We start from the raw sequence: 21,977 nt of genomic DNA, 5'->3' as shown, positions 1-21,977 counted from the left end.
ATCATTCACGTGCTTGGAAAGCTCCTGCCCAGATACATGCATGGATACCTCTGACAGCTCTACCCCTGTGTCAGAAAGAGTTGATTTACAGCTGGAATGGAAAAACTCTATCTTTATCTCTGGGAGAGCCTGGATGCCTGGTTTCACTTTTTGCCCAGACGATGGCAGTGGGATTTGTAATGGGCTCTTTAAAATTTACAATAAGGAGCCTTGAGGCCTTGCGCGTGAGGTGTCTCTGTGGTGCCCATGGCTTGCCTGCACTCTCTTTGCTGCACTGTACCCCTTACATTGAAATAAAAGCCTCCTGTGAGTTGACTCTGGGAAGTCAAGTACCTACTTTCAAACATCTAAACTGGGTAAATACTTGCACCTCCTCCAGCTCTTTGCTTACATATCCCTTGCTGAATAGGGCTCACTCATTCAATCATATTCAAAACCTCTATCCAGCTCCTTCCTCACCACCAACTCTCCCATTTACCCCTACTGAGAAATAAGACCATTTTACGTGGAGACAAGTAGTTATAAATGTTTTCTTTGGTGGCAGAGGGAAACAGAGATCCATTGACTTAACTCTCCATCAAAGTAGAGTATGGAGGAATGGCAAATTAGTCATTGGATGAACTCTTGATTTCACTTATGGTTGAATTCTTAATTTTTACATTTACTCCCAGTGATAAGCTTAATATGTCAAATACTATGATTTCCTTATGTATATCTTATAAATTTGAATATATACAGATATATTCAGATATATGTATACAATATATAGATATATATATTGAATATATACAGATGCCAACTTTATCCCACCTTATAACAAAGAATTGTCTTTCTACCCTGGAGGGACAGTGAATTTATCATTTTGCCTGGCATCTAGTAGATCCTCAATACATGTAAATTCCATTTCCCATCACCAGATATATCAGGCTAGGTGCCAAAATTGTAGTTCTTAAGAGTTAAACCCTGGAGTCTGGTTGTCTTAAATGAAACTCCAGCTCAAAACTTACTAAAATTCTGTACACACAGGGAATTATTTAAATTCTTTATGTCAGTTTTCTCATTTTAGTATGAGAATAACAATAACTATGGAGTCTTAGTGAAGAAGAAATGTAAATATCAGGAATCAATCTGTGTAAATCTACTAATAGGAACCTCAAGTGTGGGAGCAGGATGCATAATTGCTCATAAATATTTTAAGAACATATTTAAATTCAATGTAATTTTTCATTACAAAAATGTTGCTTAATAAATATCTAGCTAATATTAGTTAATATTAACATTTCTAAATTAATATAAAACAAAATTATCAAATGCTTTTAGTCTTTGTTTTAGTATATGATATTGATAAATAAGAATTAGTATGATGAAATGTGGAATAATAGCTTCCTTATAGTGAAGTATTATTAAATTTTTTTAAAAAACTATTTCATGAATTACATCATCTTAAATAATTTGACTCCTTCAATTCACCTTTAACTCTATGACACGGTGCTGTTACTATTGCTGTCTTCTGATATAAATCTGTATAAAAGAAATAGCATTACTTTTAGGGTTAGGGAACATGTATTCTTAAACAAAATCAAGAAAAGTAGAAAAACTAGACTTGTACTATTTACTCCATTCCCATGTACTGCTATCTACTCTGCTTCCCATGTCCCACTCAGTGATCATATATACTAGCAGTTGGTCTTTTTCTAACGTTACTCTAGGTTTTAACAATGTGAAGCATTTTAAATTTCAAACTTAAATCCATCTAGTACTTTTCCCTATTTTGTCTACATGGAAGATGAAATATTAATATAGTTGATAAAACTTCTCCAAAGTTAAAAAGATAATTTACATGCAAATCTTCAAATTCTTAAATTATCATATTTCCAATTTTATTATTCTATCAAATAACCATGCAAATAACCTTTTCACTTTTTTGAGGTCCTTAATGAGTTCTCTATATCTTTCAGCTACATTATTACATGTTGTGGAATTTATATAGCTCCATTTTTGTTTTCCTTCAGCTCTTATACATACTCAATTCCTGTTGAAGAGGGGTGTCATTGTTTCAGGTTCCTACTACATGGCAACAATTCCTTGGCCACATATGATCAGATCAGGTTTGCACACCTAACTCAGAACTATAAATCCAGACAGAACATTGGCTGAATTTAGATACATATACACAGCTAACTTCTTGTATCTTTTTTTTCTTATTTTTTATTATTATGTTATGTTAATCACCATACATTACATCATTAGTTTTTGATGTAGCGTTCCATGATTCATTGTTCGCGTATAACACCCAGTGCTCCATTCAGTATGTGCCCTCTTTAATACCCATCACCAGGCTAACCCATCCCCACACCCCCCTGCCCTCTAGAACCCTCAGTTTCTTTCTCAGAGTCCATAGTCTCTCATGGTTCGTCTCCCCCTCCAATTTTCCCCCTCCATTTTTCCCTTCCTGCTATCTTCTTTCTTTAACATTTAATATATTATTTGTTTCAGAGGTACAGGTCTGTGATTCAACAGTCTTACACAATTCACAGCGCTAACCATAGCACACACCCTCCCCCATGTCTTACACCCAGCCACCCCATCCCTCCCACCCCTCACCACTCCAGCAACCTTCAGTTTGTTCGAGATTAAGAATTCCTCATATCAGTGAGTCATATGATACATGTCTTTCTCTGATTGACTTATTTCGCTCAGCATAATACCCTCCAGTTCCATCCACGTCATTGCAAATGGCAAGATTCCATTCCTTTTGATGGCTGCATAATATTCCATTGTGTATATATATATATATATATATATATATATATATATATATATGTGTGTGTGTGTGTGTGTGTGTGTGTGTATATCACCCCTCTTTTATCCATTCATCTGTTGATGGACATCTTGGTTCTTTCCATAGTTTGGCTATTGTGGACATTGCTGCTATAAACATTGGAGTGCACATACCCCTTCGGATCCCTACATTTGTATCTTTGGGGTAAATACCCAGTAGTGCAATTGCTGGATTGTATGGTAGCTCTATTTTCAACTTTTTGAGGAACCTCCATACTGTTTTCCAGACTGGCTGCACCAGCTTGCATTCCCACCAACAGTGTAGGAGGGTTCCCCTTTCTCCGCATCCCCGCCAACATCTGTCATTCCCTGACTTGTTAATTTTAGCGATTCTGACTGGTGTGAGGTGATATCTCATTGAGGTTTTGATTTGGATTTCCCTGATGCCTAGCGATGCTGAGCACTTTTTCATGTGTCTGTTGGCCATTTGGATGTCTTCTTTGGAAAAATGTCTGTTCATGTCTTCTGCCCATTTCTTGATTGGATCATTTGTTCTTTGGGTGTTGAGTTTGATGAGCTCTTTATAGATTTTGGATACTAGCCCTTTATCTGATATGTCATTTGCAAATATCTTCTCCCATTCTGTCAGTTGTCTTTTGGTTTTGTTGACTGTTTCTTTTGCTGTGCAAAAGCTTTTTATCTTGATGAAGTCCCAATAGTTCATTTTTGCCCTTGCTTCCATGGGTTTTGGCGATGTTTCTAGGAAGAAGTTGCTGTGGCTGAGGTCAAAGAGGTTGCTGCCTGTGTGTCCTTTAGGATGTTGATGGACTCCTGTCTCACATTGAGGTCTTTCAACCATTTGGAGTCTATTTTTGTGTGTGGTGTAAGGAAATGGTCCAGTTTCATTCTTCTGCATGTGGCTGTCCAATTTTCCCAACACCATTTGTTGAAGAGACTGTCTTTTTTCCATTGGACATTCTTTCCTGCTTTGTCGAAGATTAGTTGACCATAGAGTTGAGGGTCCATTTCTGGGCTCTCTATTCTGTTCCATTGATCTATGTGTCTGTTTTTGTGCCAGTACCATACTGTCTTGATGATGACAGCTTTGTAATAGAGCTGGAATTCTGGAATTGTGATGCCACTAGCTTTGCTTTTCTTTTTCAACATTCCTCTGGCTATTCAGGGTCTTTTCTGGTTCCATACAATTTTAGGATTATTTGTTCCATTGCTTTGAAAAAAGTGGATGGTATTTTGATAGGGATTGTATTGAATGTGTAGATTGCTTTAGGTAGCATTGACATCTTCACAATATTTGTTCTTCCAGTCCATGAACATGGAACGTTTTTCCATTTCTTTGTATCTTCCTCAATTTCTTTCATGAGTATTTTATAGTTTTCTGAGTACAGATTCTTTGCCTCTTCGGTGAGATTTATTCCAAGGTATCTTATGGTTTTGGGTGCAATTGTAAATGGGATCGACTCCTTAACTTCTCTTTCTTTGGTCTTGTTGCTGGTGTATGGGAATGCCACTGATTTCTGTGCATTGATTTTCTATCCTGCCACTTTACTGAATTCCTGTATGAGTTCTAGCAGTTTTAGGGTGGAGTCCTTTGGGTTTTCCACATAAAGAATCATATTATCTGTAAAGAGTGAGAGTTCAACTTCTTCTTTGCCGATTTGGATGCATTTTATTTCTTTTTGTTGCCTAATTGCTGTGGCTAGGACTTCTAATACTATGTTGAATAGCAGTGGTGATAGTGGACATCCCTGCCCTGTTCCTGACCTTAGGGGGAAAGCTCTCAGTTTTCCCCATTGAGAATGATATTCACTGTGGATTTTTCACAGATGGCTTTTATGATATTGAGGTATGTACCCTCTATCCCTATACTCTGAAGAGTTTTGATCAAGAAAGGATGCTGTAATTTGTCAAATACTTTTTCTGCATCTATTGAGAGGGTCATGTGGTTCTTGTTCTTTCTTTTATTAATGTATTGTATCACATTGATTGATTTGCAGATGTTGAACCAACCTTGCAACCCAGGGATAAATCCCACTTCATCATGGTGAATAATCCTTTTAATGTACTGTTGGATCCTATTGGCTAGTATTTTGGTGAGAATTTTTGCATCCGTGTTCATCAAGGATATTGGTCTGTAATTCTCCTTTTTGATGGGGTTTTTGTCTGGTTTGGGGATCAAGGTAATGGTGGCCTCATAAAACGAGTTTGGAAGTTTTTCTTCCATTTCTATTTTTTGGAACAGTTTCAGAAGAATAGGTATTAATTCTTCTTTAAATATTTGGTAGAATTCCCCTGGGAAGCCATCTGGCCCTGGGCTTTTGTTTGCTGGGAGATTTTTGATGACTGCTTCAATTTCCTTAGTGGTCATAGGTCTGTTCAGGTTTTCTATATTTCTTCCTGGTTCAATTTTGGTAGTTGATACATCTCTAGGAATGCATCCATTTCTTCCAGATTGACTAATTTGCTGGCATAGAGTTGTTCATAATATGTTCTTATGATTGTTTGTATTTCTTTGGTGTTGGTTGTGATCTCTCCTCTTTCATTTATGATTTTATTTATTTGGGTACTTTCTCTTTTCTTTTTGATATGTCTGGGCAAGGGTTTATCAATCTTGTTAATTTTTTCAAAGAACCAGCTCCGAGTCTTGTTGATCTGTTCTACTGTTCTTTTGGTTTCTGTTTCATTGATTTCTACTCTGACCTTTATTATTTCCCTTCTCCTGCTGGGTTTAGGCTTTATTTGCTGTTCTTTCTCCAGCTCCTTTAGGTGTAGGGTTAGGTTGTGTACTTGAGACCTTTCTTGTTTCTTGAGAAAGGCTTGTATTGCTATATACTTTCCTCTTAGGATTGCCTTTGCTGCATCCCAAAGATTTTGAACAGTTGTGTTTTCATTTTCATTGGTTTCCATGAATTTTTAAAATTCTTCTTTAATTTCCTGGTTGACTCATTCATTCTTTAGTAGGATGCTCTTTAGCCTCCATGTATTTGAGTTCTTCCCTACTTTCCTCTTGTGATTGAGTTCTAGTTTCAAAGCATTGTGGTCTGAAAATATGCAGGGAATGATCTCAATCATTTGGTACCGGTTGAGACCTGATTTGTGATCTAGGATGTGATGTCTTCTGGAGAATGTTCCAGGGGCACTAGAGACAATGTGTATTCTGTTGCTTTGGGATGGAATGTTCTGAATATGTCTGTGAAGTCCATTTGGTCTAGTGTGTCATTTAAAGTCTTTATTTCCTTGTTGATCTTTTACTTAGAGGATCTGTCCATTTCAGTGATGGGGGTGTTAAAGTCCCCCACTATTATTGTATTGTTGTCGATGTGTTTCTTTGCTTTTGTTATTACTTGTCTTATATAATTGGTTGCTCCCATGTTAGGGGCATAGATATTTACAATTGTTAGATCTTCTTGTTGGATAGACCCTTTTAGTAAGATATAGTGTCCTTCCTCATCTCTTATTACAGTCTTTGGTTTAAAATCTAGTTTGACTGATATAAGGATTGCCACCCCAGCTTTCTTTTGGTGTCCATTACCATGGTAAATGGTTTTCCACCCCTCCACTTTCAAGCCGGGGGTGTCTTTGGGTCTAAAATGAGTCTCTTGCAGACAGCATATCAATGGGTCTTGTTTTATTATCCAATCTGATAGCCTGTGTCTTTTGATTGGGGCATTTAGCCCATTTACATTCAGGGTAACTATTGAAAGATATGAATTTAGTGCCATTTTATTGCCTGTAAGGTGACTGTTATTATATATTTTCTCTGTTCCTTTCTAGTCTATGTTGCTTTTAGGCTCTCTCTTTACTTAGAGGACCCCTTTCAATATTTCTTGTAGGGCTGGTTTCGTGTTTGCAAATTCCTTTAGTTTTTGTTTGTCCTGGAAGCTTTTTATCTCTCCTACTATTTTCAAAGACAGCTTAGCTGGATATAGTATTCTTGGCTGCATATTTTTCTCATTTAGTTCTCCTAATATATCATGCCAGTCCTTTCTGGCCTGCCAGATCTCTGTGGATAGGTCTGTTGCCAATCTAATGTTTCTACCATTGTAGGTTACAGATCTCTTATCCTGAGCTGCTTTCAGGATTTTCTCTTTGTCTCTGAGACTCATAAGTTTTACTATTAGACGTTGGGGTGTTGACGTATTTTTATTGATTTTGAGAGGGGTTCTCTGTGTCTCCTGTATTTTGATGCCTGTTTCCTTCCCCAGATTAGGGAAGTTCTCTGCTATAATTTGCTCCAATATACCTTCTGCCCCTCTCTCTCTTTCTTCTTCTTCTGGGAATCCAATTATTATAATACTGTTTCGTCTTATGATACCACTTATCTCTTGAATTCTTCCCTCATGATCCAGTAATTGTTTATCTCTCTTTTTCTCAGCTTCTTTATTTTCCATCATTTGGTCTTCTATCTCACTGATTCTCTCTTCTGCCTCATTTATCCTAGCAGTTAGAGCTTCCATTTTTTATTGCACCTCATTAATAGCCTTTTTGAGTTTAACTTGGTTAGATTTTAGTTCTTTTATTTCTCCAGAAAGGGTTTCTCTAATTTCTTCTATGCTTTTTTCAAGCCCAGGTAGCATCTTTAAAATTGTCATTCTGAACTCTAGTTCCAACATCTTACTAATGTCTGTATTGATTAGGTCCCTGGCAGTCAGTATTGCCTCTTGTTCTTTTTGTTGAGGTGATTTTTTCCATCTTGTCATTTTGTCCAGAGGAGAATAGATGAATGAGAGAACAAAATGCTAACAGGGTAACAACAACCCCAGAAAAACAGACACTAAACAAATCAGAAGAGACCTGAAACTGAGAGAAAGAAAGAAAAAAGGAAAAAAAAAAGATTAAAAAAAAGAAAAAGAAAAAAACAGAATATGATCAAATATGATCAGGCTGGTGCATAGATTAGTGCCACACCCTAGATTTTGGGCATATTGTGGTCTGTTAGAAGAAACTGACTCCCAAATTTTTAAAGAAAGAAAAACTTATATATATACAAAAATAAGGATAAATATGATGAAGGGGTGGAATATGACTGTAAAGATGAAAATTATAAAAGATTTTATAAAAGAAATTGATAAGAAGTTGGTTGAGAAATGAAAGAAGAGTATTTAAAAAAAAGAAAAAGGGAGAGAATGTGATCAGGCAGGAGACTAGAAGAAAGCCATACACTAGAGATTTAGGGTATATTTTGGTCTGTTAGAAGAAACTGTATCCCAAAATTTTAAAGAGAGAACAACTTTAATATATACCAAAAATAAGATTAACTACTATGAAGGGACAGAATATGAGTCTAAAAATGAAAAATAAAAAAGATTTTTTTAAAAGGGATTGATAAGATATTGGTTGAGAAAGGGAAAAAGAAAAATTAAAAAAAAAAAGTTAAAAATTTAACTTTGAAAAACTAAAAAATCATGGGAAAAAAGCCATGAATTCTATGTGCTGTATTCCCCTAGCGCTGGAGTTCTGCCTTTCTCATTGATTGGTAAACTTGGTCTTGGCTGGCTGTTCTTGCTGATCTTCTGGGGGAGGGGCCTGTTGCCATGGTTCCCAAATGTCTTTGCCGGAGGTGGAATTGCCCAGCCAATTCCTGAGGTGCGCTCCTGCTCCACTCCTCCCAGGGGAGGAAGGGGAGTCTCCCCAGATCTGCCGCTTGTTGGGTCCCTGCTTCTAGAAAGTGGTCACTTTTCTGTTCAGAGAGTTGCTGCTATTCTTTTCTTCAATCTCCTGTTGAGTTCATAGGTGTTCAGAATGGTTTGATCCCTGTCTACTGAATTACTGGGACCAGACGAAGTTTAGGTCTCCTACTCCTCCCTCTTCTTGTATCTCTTGAAAATGTGAACTAAGAAGCATTGGCTTTGGACAGATTATTTGTATTTTATTTGATAATGAATCTAGAAAGGATTGAGATAGGTATGCTGGACTATGTGCAAGCAGAGCAGTCATTTTGGAGAGAATTGATAGATAAGAAGAGATGATTTCATTCATAAAGCCCTTGGGTGATGGAAAGAATAACCTATTTTCTGAATATCTAATTCATTACCATCGCTTTGGAATTCAGCTCTACATAATTACTTACCCTTGTGGCCCTAAAACCACTTATTGTTGATCCAAAACTTAGGCTGTTGTGACCAGATTTTGTTATTTATGATCAGTGATCCCTTGGTATAACATTTCTTCTAAAGTCAGGTTTGTTTCTAACAACTATTCAGATTTTTCCAGGATGTCTTAAGTCAGAGCAGTGGAAGACTTATGCCAGACATCATTGAATTAAATAAATTATAACTATTTAATGATTTTTTAAATGTCTGTACAAACTATGCTGACTTTAATTGGTTGCTGCTAACTTGTTGAGAAATAAACTAACTTGGAAAATAGAGATGTTGATGGAAATTTTATATTATTTTATCTCCATCTACACAAGTAAGAAATAGAGACGTTTTCCTTCAGCATGGAACAACAAGATCCCTTATTTATCTTTACTTCTGCATTCTCATTTTCCTAAATATTCATTAAGCAAAATTATGGTTTGTATTGGTGTTATGGTAAAGAAAACAGCTGTGTTTAAGTGAAATAATTCAAACACAGGAAGACAACTACCATATATTCTCACTTATATGTGAAATCTAAAACTAAACAAACAAACTGATAAATACAGAGAACAGACTGGTGGTTGCCAGAGATGAAGGTACAGAGTGGGCAAAATGAGTGAAGGGGGTCAAAAGCTACAAACTTCCAGTTATAAAATAAATAAGTCATGGGTATATAATATACAGCATGGTGACATAGATAATAATATAGTATTGCATATTTGAAACTTGCTGAGAGAGTAGATCTTAAAAGTCAGCATCAGAAGAAAAAAATATTTGTAACTATGTATGGTGCTCATTTTATAATATATAAAAAATATTGAATCATTATATTGTACACCTGAAACTAATATAATGTCATATGTAAATTATATTTAATTAAAATAAAAGACCTAATCAAGCTCTGCTCTACCAAAAAATAAAAATAGCTGTACAAGTACCTTACTTCTAATTTTAGAAACACATGAACAATATTGTGTAAAATCGTCTGTGTTCTGTGTTCTTTCTTTTGTATCTTATTTTCTTTTTATATTTTCCTTTCTACACATTCTATTCACAAAATTTCCTTCTCTATCTTTACTAATCTCCTTGGCACAACTGAATGTCAATGCAAGGAAAGTGGGGTTCCTTGAGAAGTAGCAATTGCTCCTGCAGCAATTATAGCCAATGTGGCTTTCTATTTGAAAGGTCCTATGAATGTACTGAGTATCTTCAGTTGTTTCTGACCTATAAGAACATAAAGGATACCTAACTGATTGAAATTTAGAAACAATTTGGTATATACTAAGACTCAATATTTCTAAATATTAACATACTCCATCAAAGAATCCCTACTTGCAACATTCTGAATTACATTTGAAATCTTCCTATAATGCATTTTAATATTAAATATAAATAATAATAAGCTTACTTACCCTCCAGTTGCTGTTCCCTCATGGTTCGAAGACCTTATTTTATTGCATTTAAAAGCAATGATGGCGGTTAAAACAAGGAGAGGTAGAAAAATGTAGAAACCAAACAAGAGGCTATTTTTTCGAGAAGGAGGCCGTCGTTTTATAGGCAGGTACTTCTCTTGAGCTGAAAACATGAGAGTACCTTTTAACTTTTTCAAGAATTATATTCAAAGCATATTAGTAATTTGAAATATAAAAGGGATTCAAATAATACAGTAAGAGAAGAAATAAACAAATTTAAAAGCATTTTCCTGTATTCTGTGACTATTCCCCAAAGTCAATTATATGTATATATGTATATCTATATCTATATAACTGGCATACATTTATTTTTAACCTTTTATATGTATATTTAATCTTTAGTTATGTGTTTTATTAAATATATTTATTCTATTATGGTCCCTTCTATGAGCTATGTAGAATACATTAAATGGATATTCTTATCTAATATTTCTTCCATTAAAAAAAGTAAAGCAAAAAGAAGTGTTTTAAAACTAATTTAATAAAAAATTACTGACATAACTGATGACTACTTTTAAAAAACAATGCTTGTAAACTAGGTTAAATTTCCATATTATCTGTATAAGTTGATAGTATTCTAATTTTGACTATATTAATTAGAAAAATAAATATTCCTCTAGGTGTTATAAAGACATTACAGAAAATTAGAAAAACCTATAAAGCATTGTTCCAATTAGACAAAATAAGCCAGGCAACTAAATACATAAAACCCTAAATTAAGCCATCAGAATTACCACCAAAACAACTATAATGATACTAAATGCAAATGAATTTAGTGTCTCCCAAAAAAAGACAAAAATTCTGTAACTTTAAAACATAGACAGATTCCAATTATATGTTGATAAGAAGTGATTTACCTAAAAGAAAGTGACTCAGGATGTTACATGTATTATAGGAAATAAATTGACAAATATATGCAAAAATATTAAAATTAAGCAAATATATGTTTAGGCTATGGTAGAACTCAATACTTTTAAAGCTGTCCTTTCCTGCCTCATCCTTCAGGAAAGGTCAACTCTCCAACTCACCTTAACTAAAAATTATATCATAATGGAAGTGAAGCTTCTTTCTCTTGTGCTTAATTACTCCAAAGGCTGATTAAAGAAATTGGACCTAATCATTATTGGATTAATTGGGCAAAATATTTTTTTATTAAGTAGTGCTTAACTAGCTCTCATAATAAAATATATAATAGGACAAAATACATGAAAGAAATAGTTTCTAGAAAGCAATAAAAAATGCAAAGCTATAATATCTGACGGAAAGAAACATGGTATTGATTATATAAAAATCCAATTTTACCCATGGACAATTTACTGATCTCAGCACAGAGAACTGGGAGTCCTAGGGAAAGTACAGAATTCCCACTGAGTTAAGGAGGCAGAGGAAAGTGTTCACAACAGTTGTAATGGCTAGAATCTGCAGGGTGTAGCACTGAAGGGAAAGGGAAAGGTATATAAACACACACTCACAATGAGACAACCTAAGGCTAATTCAGCAGCAGCTCTTACTGGGTTGAGAGTGGAAAGGAGAGACCAGAGTTGGAGCAGTGCTGAACAAAGGGCCTTAAGGAGATCCCAATTTATCTGCATCCTAACACATGTTGCCTGTACTTTTTATTACGATTATTTTAAAGAATGTGAAGCAGTTATCTCATTGTGATTTTGACCTGCATTTTCCCAAGATTTGAGCATCTTTTCATAGGTTTATTGGCCATTTTTGCATTTTTTATGGAGATGTATATATTTAAATGTCTTCCCATTTTTAATTGAGTAGTCTTTTTTTTTTTATTATGAACTTGTAAGTATTGCTTACATATTTTGGATACAAGTCCCATATGTGATATGTGATTTTCAAATATTTTCTCTCATTCAGTAGTTTGTCTTCTTAGTTGTATCATTTGCAGTGCAGAAGTTCTTAATTTCAATGAAGTTCAATCTATTGTTTCTTTCTTCACTTATGCTTTAGTGTTTTCTAAAACATAGTCTATGCCAAGGTCCCAAAAATTCAGTTATGTGTGTTGTGTTTTATAAGTTTAACTCTTACATTTAGATCTATGATCCATTTTCTGCTAATTTTTTAAGAATGTTGTGATGTAGAAATCTAACTTCTTTCTTTTGCATGTGGTTATCTATTTCTCCCATTTGTTGAAAAGACCATTCTTTCCTCCCATTGAATTGCCTTGGTATCCTTGTCAAAAATCCATGGCTATAAGCATGAAGTTTTATTTCTGGACTCTATTCTATTCCATTGAACTGATGTTTATCTTTATCCTTAAGACAGTACTACACCATCTTGATTATTTTACCCTTGTATTATGTTTTAGAATTAAGAAGCAAGTTCTCAGTTTTAAGGTTTCTTGGAAACTGTTTTCAACATTGTTTTTAACATTCCATGTACCTTGAATTTCTGTATGACTTTTAGGATTAGCTTGTCAATTTCTGTAAAAAAAATACTGCTTGGGTTTGTTAAGAATTGTGTTGAATTTGTAGATCTATTTGGGAAGTACTTCTGTAATTAACAATATTGAGACTTCTACTACATGAGCATGGCATGGTTCTTTCAGTCAATACTGTATTTTTAGTTTTCCATGTTTATCTTACACTTCCTTCACAAAATTATTTCTAAATATTATGTTATTTTTGGTAATATCATAAAGGGATTTTTTTCCTAATTTAATTTTTAATTGTGGTAAAATACACAGTAGGTAAAGTTTATCATTTTAAACATTTTTAAGTGTGCATCATTACCATGATCAGACACCAGAACTTTTTTACCCCCCAGATTGAACTCCTTAAATATTAATTTACCATTTCCAATCCCCACCCAAACTCTGACAACTATGCTTCTATTTTTTTTCCATAAATTTTACTATTCTAGGTACCTCATAAAAGCAGAATTATCCAATATTTGTTCTATTGTGGCTGCCTTATTTTAATTAGTATAAGGTCTTTACATTCCATCCATGTTGTAGCATGTGTCAAAATTTCATTCCTTTTTAAAGCTGAATAACAGTTCATTATATGTATATACCACATTTTGTTTCTTCATTTATCTGTCAATGGACATTTGAATGTTTGTACTTTTTAGCTATTGTAAATAATGATGTTACAAGCATGGGTGTACAAATACCTGTTTAAATCCATGCTTCCAATACTACTGAGTATATACTTAGATGTGGAATTTCAGGATATGGTAATTTTATATTTAATTTCATGAGGAACCACCATACCATTTTCCAAAGAGGTTGCATCATTTTACGTTCCCACTAGCAATGCACAAGGGTTACAATTTCTCCACATCCTTATCAGCACTTGATATTTTTGAATTTTTTCATAATAGCCATATCCTAATAGGTATGAATTGGAATCTCATAGTTCTGACTTGCAATTTCTTAACAATTAATGATGTTGAACATATTTTCATGTGTTTATTGGTCATTTGTGTATCTTCATTGGAGAAATGTCTTTTAAAGTCCTTTGCGCATTTTTTAATTAGGCCGTTTCTTTGGTGTTGAGTTGTAATAATTCTTTATATATTCTGGATATTAATCCTTCCTCAGATATAATATTTACAAACACTGGGTTAGATTTTTGTTGATAGTGTCTTTTGATGAACAACAGTTACTAATTATGATGAATTCTAATTTATCTATTTTTTCTTCTGTTGCCTGTGCTTTGGCGTCATATCCAAGAAATCATTGCCAAATTCAATGTAATAAAAACTTCCTATGTTTTCTTCTAAGAATTTTATAGTTGTAGCTCTTAGATTTAAATCTTTGATCCATTTGAAGTTAATTTTTGTATAAGATATAAGGGTCCAACCTCATGCTTTTGCATGTTGATATCCTATTATCCCAATACCATTTGTTGAAAAGACAATTCTTTCTCTCATTGAATGATCATGGCAACCTTATTGGTTTGTTTCTTGGCTCCCTATTTTATTTCACTGAAAAAAACTTGGTTTTCCTTTGTGGTTACCCAAAATAATGTATCAATTTTTAAGAAGGTACAAAAGAGCCCTGGAGTCAACTTTTGTCTTTTTATTTTAGCTTCTATTGACCATGACTGAGAACTCAGAAATTTTCTTTTACTACCCATAATGATAAAGCAAAGAATATTGATGGAGAAAGACATTTTACAATTTTTAATCAGACAAATGCAAAAAAAAAAAAAAAAGAGAGAGAGAGAGAGACAACTCTGGACTGTAATGGTGATATTGAAACTGATCATACAAATGAAACCAAAAGTTTACTGATCATAGAGAAATGCAAAACGTCAGCTCCTGGGGAAAACAGTATATAGTGTTTGTGTTTTTTCCTTATTATTCTTTAGACTTTCAGTTTTATATATTTTTTTCCTTTTCAGCTATTTTCTTATTTTATCAATTCTTTTTTTTAAATCTTTTAAAATGTTTATTGTTACATTTATGTTATATATATATATATATATATATATATATATATATACATATATATTTTAACTTTTTGGTTTCCTTTCATTGTATTGTTATATTTTTGTATCTATATAACTTTTTCTTTCTTTCCAATTGCGGGATCAATTTCTTCTAACAAACAGACCAAAATATAGCCAGGATCTAGTTTATTGTTGTGTTCTGCTCTACTTCTTGAATTTTTCTCATTTTTTTCTTCTTTTTGATTTCTATTTTCTTCTCATATGTTTAGTGTGTATTTTTCTGGTGTTGTTTTTGCTATTTTTGTATTTTCTCTCTCATTCATCTAATCTTTTCTGGACATAATGGTGAGACAGAAAAACTCACCCTAAAAGAAAGAACAGGAGGGAGTACTCACTGGCAGGGATTTAATCAATATGGATATAAGTAAGATGTCAGAGTGAGAATTCAAAACAACGATTATAAAGATACTAGCTGGGCTTGAAAAAAGCAGAGAAGACACTAGAGAATCTCTAATGGAGAAATAAAAAAGCTAATATCTAAAAAGGCAGAAATCAAAAAAGGTATTATTGAGAGGTGATAAAAAATGGAGGCTCTAACTGCTACAATAAATGAGGCAGAAGAGAAAGTCAGTATATAGAAGACAAAATGCTGGAGAATGAGAAAGCTGAGAAAAAGAGAAATAAACAACTACTAGATCACAAAGGGAAGATTTGAGAGATCAGCAATACCATAAAGCAAAACAATATTAGAATAATTGGAGTCCTAGAGGAAGAGGAAAGGGGGGGGGTGTAAAAAGTATATTGCAGCAAATTATAGCTGAGACCTTCTCTAATCTGGGGAAAGAAACAGACATTCAAATTCAGGACATACAGAGAATCCCCCTCAAAATCAATAAAAATAGGTCAATGACTTGACATATTATAGCAAAGCTTGCAAATTTCAGAGATAAAGAGAAAATCCTAAAAGCAGCTCAGGACAAGAGGTCCTTAACCTACAGTGTTAGAAACATAAGACTGGCACCAGCCCTGTCCACTGAGACCTGGCAGGCCAGAAAGGACTGGCATGATATACTCAAGGTGCCAAGAATACTTTATCCAGCAAGGTTGTCATCTGGAAGAGAAGGAAAGATAAAGAGTGTCCAGAGCAAACAGAAACTAAAAATTTGTGATCACTAAAGCAGCCCTACAAGAAATATTAAAGGGGATCCTTTGAGCAAGGAGAGAGCCAAAAAGAAACAAAGACTAGAAAGGGACAGAGACAATCTACAGGAATAGTGACTTTACAGGTAATACAATAACACTAAATTCATATCTTTCAATAATTACTCTGAAGGTATTTGGACTAAATGCTCCAATCAAAAGACACAGGTATTAGATTAGATAAACAAGACCCGTCATATACAGCTGTCTACAAGCGATTCATTTTAGACTCAAAGACACCTCCAGAATGAAAGTGAGGGGGTGGAGAACAATTTATCAGGCTAATGATAAAAAATACCCCTGCTTTCTTTTTATGAAAGAAAGAAAGCAGGGGTAGCCATCCTTATATCAAAAAAAGTGGATTTTAAACCAAAGACTGTAATAAGAGATGAGGAAGTACACTGTATCATAAGAAAAGGGTCTATCCAACAAGAGAGTCCAACAACTGTAAATATTTATGTCCCTAACCTGGGAGCAGCCAATTACATAAAGCAATTAATAACAAGATTAAAGAAACACATTGAAAATAATACAATAATAAAGTATAGGGGAATTTGGCGGAAGTGGAGCTGCCCTGGGCCTCCTCAAGCCAGCAGTGTGCCTGGGCCCATGGCTGCCTACTCCTACCCTGGGGCCCTCACCGGCCCAGCTGGAAGCAAGGTGCTGTCAGACAAAAACTTCTTGTGGAACATTTTCCAGAGGCACATGGACTCCATTTAATCCAGTGACTGTCAGGTCAATCATATCTATGTTTGACAGAGAGAACAAGGCTGGCATAAACATCAGCGAGTTCACTGGTATCTGGAAGTGCATCACAGACTGGCAGAACGTCTTCCACACCTATGACAGGGACAACTCTGGGATGACTGACAAGAACGAGCTCAAGGAAGCACTCTTAGGTTTTGGGTACTGGCTCTCTGACCAGTTTCATGACATCCTCATTTGCAAGTTTGACAGACAAGGACAGGGGCAGATCACATTTGACGACTTCATCCAGGGCATTGTCTTGCAGAGGTTGACCGATACATTCAAGCCTTACCATATGGATCAGGACGTCTGGATTCAGGTGTCATATAAACAGTATCTGTCCGTGGTCTTCAGCATCATATAACACTGGCCTTTGCAAATAGCAACATGACTTACAGAAGGAAGACTAAAAATGCCAAATCTCCCTTTAAATAAATGGGACACAGATGCACTTAGACACTGTTCTCCTTCCTGTAGATTTTATATAATTAACATTTGAGGACCTGACTGTACATATGTGTATAAGCTGATAAGGTTTTTTGCAAATGTAACAATAGGTATAATCATTATTCACATACAGACATTTGATTTGAGACTGTTCAATTGTACCATGAGGTAAGATATGATAATGTTTCAGGTATCCTGCATGCAAAAAATTCATCATGTGCATTTCTAGATAGCTCCAGTTCTATAGTGGAAATATTTTTATTAGCCAGTAGGAATTTAAAAATAATACAGAAGTTGCATAGAGGCTTTTATGTGCCTTACATTTTTAAAACGGGGTTTATTGCATTTTTTTGAATATGCAACATAAGCAATAAAGCAAATGTGCGGGGCGCCTGGGTGGCTCAGTTGGTTAAGAGGCTGCCTTCGGCTCAGGTCATGATCCTGGGTCTTGGGATCGAGCCCCATGTCCGGCTCCCTGCTCAGCAGAAAGCCTGCTTCTCCCTCTCCCTATGCCTGCCGCTCTGTCTACTTGTGCTCTCTCTCTATCTCTTTGTCAAATAAATAAATAAAATCTTTAAAAAAAATAAAAAAAAAATAAAGCAAATGTGCTCCCTGTTCCACCCCCAAAAAAAGTGTAGGAGAATTTAACACCCCACTCATAGCAATGTACAGATCATCTAAGCAGAACATTAACAAGGAAACAAGGGCTTTGAATGACACAGTGGACCAGAAGGAAGTCACAGATATGTATTAGGATGAAGTGCTAAAGGAACAGAACACATTCTTCTCAAGTGCACGTGGAACATTCTCCAGAATAGATCACATACTGGGTCACAAATTAGGTCTCAACTGATACCAAAAGATTGGGATTATTCTCTGCATATTTTCAGACCACAGTGCTTTAAAACTTGAACTAAATCACAATAGAAAATTTGGAAGGAAAACAAATACATGAAGGTTAAAAAACATCTTACTAAAGAATGAATGGTCAACCAGGAAATTAAAGAATTAAAAAAAATACATGGAAACAAATGAAAATGAAAACTGGACAGTTGAGAACCTCTGGAATGCAGCAAAGACAGTCCAAGGAGGGAGTATATGGTTATACATGCCTTTCTTAAGAAATAAGAAAAATCTCAAATACACAACCTAAACTTACTCCTCAAGGAGATGGAAAAAGAACAGCAAATAGAGTCTAAATCCCACAGGAGAAGAGAAATAATAAAGATTAGAGCAGAAGTCCCTGATATAGAAATCAGAAGAACAGTAGACCAGATCAACAAAACTAGGAGCTGGTTTGTTGAAAGAATTAATAAGATAAATAAACCTAGCTAGATTATCAAAAAGAAAAAAGAAAGGTCCCAAATAATAAAATCATGAATGAAAGAGGAGGGATCACAAAGAACACTGAAGAAGTATAAATAATTATAAGAGAATATTATGAGCAATTATAAACTAACAAATTAGGCAATCTGGAAGAAATGGATGCATTCCTAGAAACATATAAACTACTGAAAATGAAACAGGAAGAAATAAAAAACCTGAACAGACCCATAATCAGCAAAGAAATTGAATCAATAATCAAAAATCTCCCAACAAACAAGAGTCCCGGACCATATGATCTCCCAGCAGAATTCTACCAAATTTAAAGAAGAATACTTATTCCTCTGAAATTCTTCCAAAAAATAGAAATGTAAGGAAAACTGACAAAGTCATTCTATGAGGCCAGAATTACTTTGATCTCAAAACCAGACAAAGACCCCACGAAAAAAGAAAATCACAAACCAATATCCCTGATGAACGTGGATGCAAAAATTCTCGACAAGATACTAGCCACTGGGATCCAACAGTACATTAAAAGCATTATTCACCAAAACCAGGTGGGATTTATTCCTGGGATGCAAGGATGGTTCAACATCCACAAATCAACAATGTGAGACATCATGTTAATAAAAGAAAGGACAAGAACCATATAATCCTCTCAATAGATGCAGAAAAAGCATTTGAAAAAGACAGCATCCTTTCTTGATTAAAAAAAAAACAAAAAAACTCTGTAGTGTAGGGATAAAGGGAACATACCTCCATAACATAAATGCTATATACAAACAACCCACAGCAAATATCATTCTCAATGGGGAAAAACTGACAGGTTTTCCCCTAAGGTCAGGAATATGACAGGGATGCCCACTCTCACCACTGCTGTTCAGCACAGTACTGGAAGTCCTAGTGTTGACAATCAGTCAACAAAAAGAAGTAAAAGGCAACTAAACTGGCAAAGAAGTAGTCAAACTTATATTCTTCACAGATGACATGATACTCTATGTAGAAAACCCAGAAGACTCCAGCAAAAATTCCTAGAAGTGATACAGGAATTCAGCAACATGGCAGGATATAAAATCAATGCACAGAAATCAGTTGCATTTCCGTACACTAACAATAAGACAGAAGAAAGACAGAGAAATTAAGGAGTTGATCCCATTTACAATTGCACCCAAAACCGTAAGATACCTAGGAATAAACCTAACCAAAAAGCTAAAGGATCTGTACTCTAAAAATTATAGAATGCTCATGAAAGAAACTGAGGACGACACAAAGAAATGGAAAAACGTTCCATGCTCATGGATTGGAAGAACAAATGTTGTGAAGATGTCAATGCTACCTAAAGCAATCTACACATTCAATGCAATCCCCATCAAAATACCATCCACTTTTTTCAAAGAAATGGAACAAATAATCCTAAAATTTGCATGGAACCAGAAAAGACCCCAAATAGCCAGAGGAATGTTGAAAAAGAAAAGCAAAGCTGGTGGCATCACAATTCCGGACTTCCAGCTCTATTACAAAGCTGTAATCATCAAGACAGTATGGTACTGGCACAAAAACAGACACATAGACCAATGGAACAGAATAGAGAACCCAGAAATGGACTCTGTCAGCTCTAGGATCAACTAATCTGTGACAAAGCAGGGAAGAATATCCAATAGAAAGAAGATAGCTGGTACAGACACTCCAGAAAACAGTACGGAGGTTCCTCAAAAAGTGAAAAATAGAGCTACCCCATGACCTAGCACCTGCACTACTGGGTATTTACCCCAAAGGATATAAACATAGTTAGTTGAAGGGGCACCTGCACCCCAATGTTTATAGCAGCAATGTCCACAATAGCCAGAATAGGGAAAGAGTCCTGATGTCCATAGACAAATGGATAAAGAAGACGTGGTATATATATACAATGGAATATTACTCCCCCATCAAAAAAATAAAATCTTACCATTTGCAACAAGGTGGATGGAACTAGAGGGTATTATGCTAGGCGAAATAAATCAATCAGAGAAAGAAAATTATCATATGATTTCACTCATATGTGGAATTTAAGAAACAAGACAGATGATCACAGGGGAAGAGAGGGAAAAATAAAATATGACTAAATGAGAGAGGAGGCAAACCATAACTCTTAACTCTAGGAAACAAACAGGATTGCTGGAGGGGAGGTGGGGGGTATGGTGTTACTAGGTGATGGACATTAAGGAGGGCACTTGATGTAATGAGCGCTGGGTGTTATATGCAAATGATGAATCAGTAAACTCTACCTCTGAAACTAATAATATGCTATATGTTAATTAATTGTATTTAAATAAAATAAAATTAAATAAACAAATAAAAATTTTTAAAAATGTACAGTATCTGGTGAAAAGTACAAAATTCTGATGTAGGAAATCATACAAAATCTAAATAAATGAAGTGACATACCATATTCATAGATTGGAAGGTTCAATAATATACAGTAAAGGTGTAAAATCTTCCTAAATTTTTCCATAGTTTTAACATAGTTTGTATCAAGATAATAGCAAATTTTTTTAAACATAGATAAACTTATTCTAAAATGTATATAGGAGACCCTAGAATAGAAAAAAAATTTTGAAAAAGAAGAATAAATTGAGAGGAATCACTCTTACCATACAGTTACAATAATCAAAACAGCATAGTGATGGTGGACAGAATGACTCATAGATCAATGGAACAGAAGAGAAGTGAGAAATACACCAACACAAAAATGTCCAATTAATTATTGACAAAGGAGCAAAAACAATTCAAAGGACAAGAGATAGCTTTTTCAAAGAATTATGGTGGAACAATTGAAGTCACATTAGTCAAAAAGTTAATCTCCCACCCCTTACAAAAAGTAACTCAAAATGGATCATGAACTTCAATGTAAAACACAAAACTACACCTTTTAGAGATATCATGGTAGAAAATCTTCAGGACTTAAGGCTGACAAAGAGTTCATACACTTGATACCAAAAGCATGATCCAAAAAGGAAAAGCAGTAGATTTTTCAGAAAAAAAATTAAAAAAAAAAATTGGGGTCTGAGATAAAACCACTTATAGACATGGAAAAAATGTGTTCAAATCACATATCCAAAAAATACATATACCTAGGAAACAAACAAACAAAAACTCTAATAATTCAACATTTAAAAAATACAGTCTAATTAGAAAATGGACAAAGAGATGAACAGATTTTTCACTGAAGAGAACATACAGATGCCAAATAAACATGTTAAACATATTCAACATCATTATCCATTAGGGAAGTACAAATTAAGCCCACAATGAGATATTAATACACACCTAATAGAATGACTGAAAAAAAAAAAAGTGATATCATCAAATGTTAGTAAAGATGCCAAAACAACGGTCATTCATATATTATTGGTGGGAATGTCAAATGTTACAGTCACTCTGAAAAATAGTTGGCAGTTGCTTTTAAAACTATAAATGGTTTACCATTGACCCAGCAATTTCACTTTGGG

General features: G+C 34.6%; 1 pseudogene; it reads left to right on the top strand.

Moving 5' to 3' along the window:
- Window positions 1-16,578: 16,578 nt before the first annotated feature.
- Window positions 16,579-17,080, top strand: LOC118538359 (programmed cell death protein 6 pseudogene; annotated as a pseudogene).
- The last annotated feature ends 4,897 nt before the right edge of the window (window positions 17,081-21,977 follow it).

This window comes from Halichoerus grypus, chromosome 3 (genome assembly GCF_964656455.1).
Source record: "Halichoerus grypus chromosome 3, mHalGry1.hap1.1, whole genome shotgun sequence".
Classification (NCBI taxonomy): domain Eukaryota; kingdom Metazoa; phylum Chordata; class Mammalia; order Carnivora; family Phocidae; genus Halichoerus; species Halichoerus grypus.
This window is presented reverse-complemented; position numbering and strand designations above follow the sequence as displayed.